The sequence below is a fragment of the Canis lupus genome, chromosome 32 (assembly GCF_003254725.2).
Source record: "Canis lupus dingo isolate Sandy chromosome 32, ASM325472v2, whole genome shotgun sequence".
NCBI lineage: Eukaryota > Metazoa > Chordata > Mammalia > Carnivora > Canidae > Canis > Canis lupus.
The window spans coordinates 25198893-25204940 of record NC_064274.1 but is presented as its reverse complement, the minus strand read 5'-3'; the positions used below and the strand labels follow the sequence as shown (position 1 = coordinate 25204940).

The window sequence follows — 6048 nt, the reverse complement described above, 5'->3', positions numbered from 1 at the left end:
GAAATTTGATGAGAAGTTTTTGCTTTAGATACTCTACTATGAAATTTTGTTAGTCCTGGTTTAAAAAAAAAAAAAGAGTACCAATTGTTTACTAAAGATTTGCATCCCATCCTATATTATAATCCCATTCCCCATTGATTTGGGGTAACTGCTGCCAAGGCAGAGACTCTCTAACTGGCATCTAAGAGAGGCTGAGTGACTTAACAATGGAATTTGAATTGAAGTTATGTGTGTCACTTCCAGTCCAGCATGATTAACAACAGATGAGCTTTCTCCACCATCTCTTCCCAGTTCTTAGCCTGCAAAGGAAAAGAATCCTAGTCTTGGAAGATGAGAGTGCCAAAAGATGAAGACAGGGGTCTGTGTTCCCACTGGCCACTGAGCCTTTGTGGGTGGGTGTTTCATTTTTGTGTGTGTGTGTGTGTGGGTGTTTCATAATAGCTGGTGTTACCTACACTAATAAATGTACTACTGACTTTTCTCTTAGGGTCTACTGGATATTCTAGAAGCTCAAACAGTTTTGTAGAAGAAAGATGGTTGTGACGTTAGGGAAGAACTGTAGCAACAATAAGCTAAAAGTAAGGAAACTCTCAGAAAGCTATTCACTAATTCTGGCAGACTTGGGAAGTGCATAATTAGGGAGGTGGCATAGAACAAAAGGGGGGGGGAATATTTACAAAGGTAATCAGTAAAGGTATAGGACTGACAGGCCTTGGGGGCTGAATCGAGGAAATGAGCGAATAGAGAAAGAAGAAGAAACACTGGATATTTTTTGTGTCTGTGACCAGTAATGTCACAAGATAGCAAATTTTGGCTTCATTTATGATGTTGGTTAATTGTAACTGCTATTTTAATAAAAGGGGGGGGCAGCTGGCCTCAAGAGGCAGTGGCATTTCCACCACCCAAGTGTGCATGGATAGGGCAAATGAGCATTCATTAAAGGCTGTTACACAGAGGCTCCTTGAGCCTGGATTCTTGTGAAAACATAACTTCTTAAATGTATTATAATTCAAATATCTTATAATTATACAATAATGATGAGTGGTATTCAAAATATTTCAGTGCTTTGTAAGAAAAAAATAAGGAAAATTTCAAAAAACAGAGATTTATAGATTATAAATATATTTCATGTATCATTTTTAAAATAAAAATTTTGTTTTACTTCAAAATTAGTGCAGGAATTACAGATATTTCAAATAGCATTTAGTAACATGAACATTATCTAATTAATAGAACTTTTCCCTCTAATGATGAACAATTCTAAATCTTAGACGTGGTTGTACACATTTTCTGCTATTTTTCTTTTTCTGAAATAATTACCAAAAGTATGTTTTACAATTTCCACCTAGTGCACAGGTATTTTAGCATATAATCTAGCACTTACCATTTCTCTTTACAAGCCCTTCCTCATTCTTCACAGGGTCTTTGATTTATCCACCTGTGATATTTTATCTGAGGCGGAGTTGCATTGTCTTCACATTGCATAGTGTCAGGAACTTCACAGGTCTGTATGTGATTGTTTCTGCTAGTGCATATTCTGTGTCCACTGCTGATTTGCATAGCATCTGCTGTCACTTTGTGCTTTCTCTGTAGTTTTTTTGCATACTTGACAGCTGCTTCAATAGCACTTTGCCATTGGATTGGCTCTGATGAGGAGAAGATGTGACATGTTCAGATTCTGATGACACAGCAAACTGCAAATTACCCATTGGCAAAATGAAGTCTATTGCTGGCAAATAGTCTCTGGAATTCCGTAATAGGCAATCTGGGCATTGCAGTACTCCAGCTCAGCAGATGCTGTTGTGTATAACAGTTCCATTTTCTAGTAGTCAGAGTGGTAATCAGCCATAGCAAGGTATTCATGACTGCCCACTGTAAACAAACACATCCTTCCCTTCCTCCAAGCCACTCTGGTGATTTCATGAGCCTAGCAAGGTAATGGTGGTGATTGGCTTGAGGTATTCTCATTATCTTTATAAATTATGCATTTATAATTCTCTGTTCCTGCACTAATTATTATGGAGTTTCTCTGGCATTGTCTGTACATTCAATGAGACAAATCATTTTTGACTACCAAAAGTATCAATTTTAATGAAATAACCATGTTTTAAATTATATAATTTCACAATTAAGGTATAATATAACTGCATTTTACCTCAAAGACTAGAGACCCATTACAGCAAACAAGATGGGATGAGAGAAATCTGTTCTTCTCTGTCCTTAGTTGGAAAGCTTTAAAGTCTTGATAGAAATAAATTTTAAAATGTTTTAAACCAAAATGGATAAACTTTATTACATCTTTAAATATCTGCTATAAGTTTCTTGAAGACAAGGGAGTTGTCCCACCATGCTATATCAGTATATAATATACAATATAAATAGAATATTGATTTTACATAAAAAATAAATTACACAAAAAATGCTCTCTTCCATACCATGACATATTCTGACCCTAACAGTATTCCATTACTAAGTCACAGAAAAAGCTTTTCAATACATATATTGAACTCCAGTTATAGGTTTCTTCTGTGCTAAAGCCCCCTTTGAAATTAATACAGATAAGAATAACATCAATAAAATCTGAAAGGGTGAGATTCGTAAAATCAACAGAATTTTTATGGTAAGATAACACAACAGAGTTCAGAATTTAAAGCTGATCATAGAGTTAGTTATTCGGTTTAGCTTCTAGGTGCATTATTAATAGGGTAAAAGTTTAATTGTTGAATTGACTTTAGTCAGATATCTATTCTTATTTAGGATATTTACTGTTTTTAGTTTAATTGGATTTGAGAAATCCGATGAGACAAATTCCTGCTTTGATGAAATACTAGAACTTAAATATAAGAATTGAATTAATAAAATGAATCATAACATATAAAAACAATAGAAAATATTTATTCAAATTTTATACAATTGTAGGGATCTTGAAACCAATTAAAGCCATTATTCTTAAAACTGGAATAATTTATTCTTAAAAACATATGTTAAAAGTGTTGTCATATATGAGACTGTGTCTTCTAGGCTCAATGAGGGTGCAGCTGGTTAACTGCTTTAGATAATATAAAAACAAAATGAAAGCTAACAACAACAACAACAAAAGGCAGTGAAATGAGGATCTTTTAGCCTGCTTTAGAAAACAAAAAACAGTCATCACTTGTGGCATTCACAGTTTGGAAGGTCTGTGTGAGCCCCCACTCCTACCTCTGTCTTTCAAAGAAAAAAAAAACATTCTGAAAATGAACACAATATTTGTAAATGAGTTAAAATATTTCAGAAATAAGATGTGAAATGAGGGATGATATAAACATGCTTCTTCAAATTATACCACCCCAAATTCCAGCTGAGAACTGTTAAAGGTGATTATAATAGAAAATTGCCTGGGAAAGAACAGTATGCTAAGCTGTTTAGCTCCATGTTTTAATTGTAATTTAAATTGCATTTAAAATTTTGAAGTTAGGAACCAGGAAGACATAGATTCAAAATTTATTCTACAATACCTGTGTGAGTTTGCAAGAGTAAATGTTACATGAAACCACAGCTTTCTCAATGCTATAGTAGAAATAATTATAGAACATGCATTTTAGGGTTATTGGATAAATTAAATCACACAATGTATATAAAATATCTAGCACAGTACTGATATATAAAGACATTAAAAATCATAAGCTATTGTTATTAATAGTCTCTAAGGTGAATTAATTCTATGTCTAGATTAGGGTAAAATGTGCAGTTGTATTATATTGCTTTCTAATGTTGAGTTTCCAGACAAATAAAAATAGGTGTTTTTCAAATTTTGTTTATATAACTAATGTTTGTACCTGAATACATCCCTTAGCATTTCAATCTTAAAAGTCAACTATATTGGGACACTTGGGTGACTCAGTGGTTGAGTGTCTGCCTTCGGCTGAGGTCATAATCCTGGGGTCCTGGGATTGAGTCCCACATCAGGCTCCCCTTGGGGAGCCTGCTTCTTCCTCTGCCTATCTCTCTGCCTCTCTCTCTGAGTCTCTCATGAATAAATAAATAAAATATTTTTTAAACAGTCAACTATATTTCTCAAACTGTAACAATTTAACAAACTATAGAAATGATCCCTGAAAGTATAGTCTTTCAAACTGTAACAATTTAAATCTCCTAAAATCATTATGAACACTGAACCTATCATCTAATAGATTAGCCATTCCAATCTAATAGCCAATGTTTTAGCTGATAAAAACATTTAACAAGACAGAGCTAATGAAGGAAATTCTGTGACTTGTCACCAAAGAGCTTGCCTTAGTTGGCATGACTCCATGAATCTCTCCTTTTCGCAAAGATTTTTAAAAACATGTATGGATTCAGATAATTGCATTATTATCCGGTATTTCTATACCTTTAACATAAATATAGAAAATTAGATACTTTGCCTTATATATGCTGACATCATTGTTCACATTCTATTCGTCAGGTAACCCTTTGAAACAGGAACGAAGTTACTTCTGCATGGCTTGTTCTCAATGAACCTCGATTATAAGTCATTGTAACTCTTCATTCTATAACTCCTGTAATCAACTTTCCTTGACCCACCTTTGGAGTATAGAACAAGATTTGCACATTTCTATGTCAGGGACATATTTTTAAATTCCCACTGTATTTCAGTTTTTATTAATGATTGGCTCATGGTCACAGTCACGAGTTCAGCACCTTTGCATATAATGACCATATATTCTCTAATTTGTTTGTTCATTTACCATATCTATATATCTCTATGTAGCTGATACATAGATAGATGGATATCCATAGAGAGATATGTAGATATATAGATAGCTGAACCATGTCCCTAAAATGTATATTGTTGAAGTCCTAACAGTCCCAGTTAAAATGAGACCTTTAAGGTAAGAACCTAATTCAATCTGACTGATGTCCTCTTAATAGGAGGTCATTAGGACACACAGAGAGACAACCAAGGATGTGCTCCACAGAGGAAAAACAATGTGAGGACACAGCAAGAAGATGGCCATCTGCAAACCAAGAAGGGAAGCTTCAGGAGAAACCAGTCTAGCCAATACTTTGATCTTGGACTTGTAACCTCCAGAACTGTGAGAAAATAAAATTATGTTGCTTAAGCCACCCAGTCTGAGCTATTTTGTTATGGCTGCCCTAGGAAACTAATATGTGTGTATGTGTGTGTGTGTGTGCACGTGCACACACTTGTGTATTTACATATATTTAACTGCATTCTGTTCCCTATGCTGTTCTACTGGTTAAGGATATAAAGAAAAGAAACATTATTTCTTAAATTCTTGTGTACCTAAAACTAATATAGTGTTATATATCAATTATATCTCAAAAAAAGGATAATACAAAAAAATTGAGGGAGACCCATATTAATAAAATAAAGATTACCAAAAGGGAATGTATAACAATATAGGTCTACACATGCTTTAAGGCAACTGCCTGGGAACTACACCTCTATATGGAGAAGTTTCATGGAGATGGAGATGCACAGGCAAAATTTTGAAAGAAAAACTGGATTTAACAAAATGAAAGGTCTTGTTCTTGGTAAGAAGATGGCCTCAGCTCTCTGGCTTGCCATACAAGTGTGACGGAGTATGGCAGATTTCAAGACTTGCAGTAGCACAGTGCTGCTGGCACAGGTGTGTGTGTAAAGAAGAGGCAGGCAGTCATCCCTTCAGTGATCTTGAAAAGTGAGTTCTAACTACCTTTTCTTTTACCTGGGGCTTCATTTCCTTGATGCCACTTTTTATCATTTTGGTATGTTGATTATTTTCCTTTCTGAAAGAAACAAGTTAGTTTAATTAAGCTTATTCATCTCTGTTGCCAATTAACTTTATAGGACCTTTCCCATACAGTGTGATTCTAACACTTCTTGGTCCATACCTTTCATTTGAAAAGCATATTTAAAAATACGGCAATGCTTTTTTGAGTTTCAGCCTTTTTTCTGACCATCCATTCATGCTGAGGTTCTTCTTTCAGCTTTTAACTTATTTTAATCTGCTTTAAGTTAATGATTAATGCCTACACCAGCTGTTATATTCTATCAGTACA

The 6048-nt window shown here is 34.4% G+C and overlaps 1 long non-coding RNA gene across 1 annotated transcript; it reads left to right on the top strand.

Annotated features, from left to right (window-relative positions):
- The first annotated feature begins 247 nt into the window (after positions 1–247).
- On the top strand, positions 248–5102 carry LOC112647208 (uncharacterized). The gene is made up of 4 exons (XR_003128189.2): positions 248–392; positions 488–578; positions 1421–1504; positions 4915–5102. It is a non-coding gene; the product is annotated as an uncharacterized LOC112647208 (long non-coding RNA).
- The last annotated feature ends 946 nt before the right edge of the window (positions 5103–6048 follow it).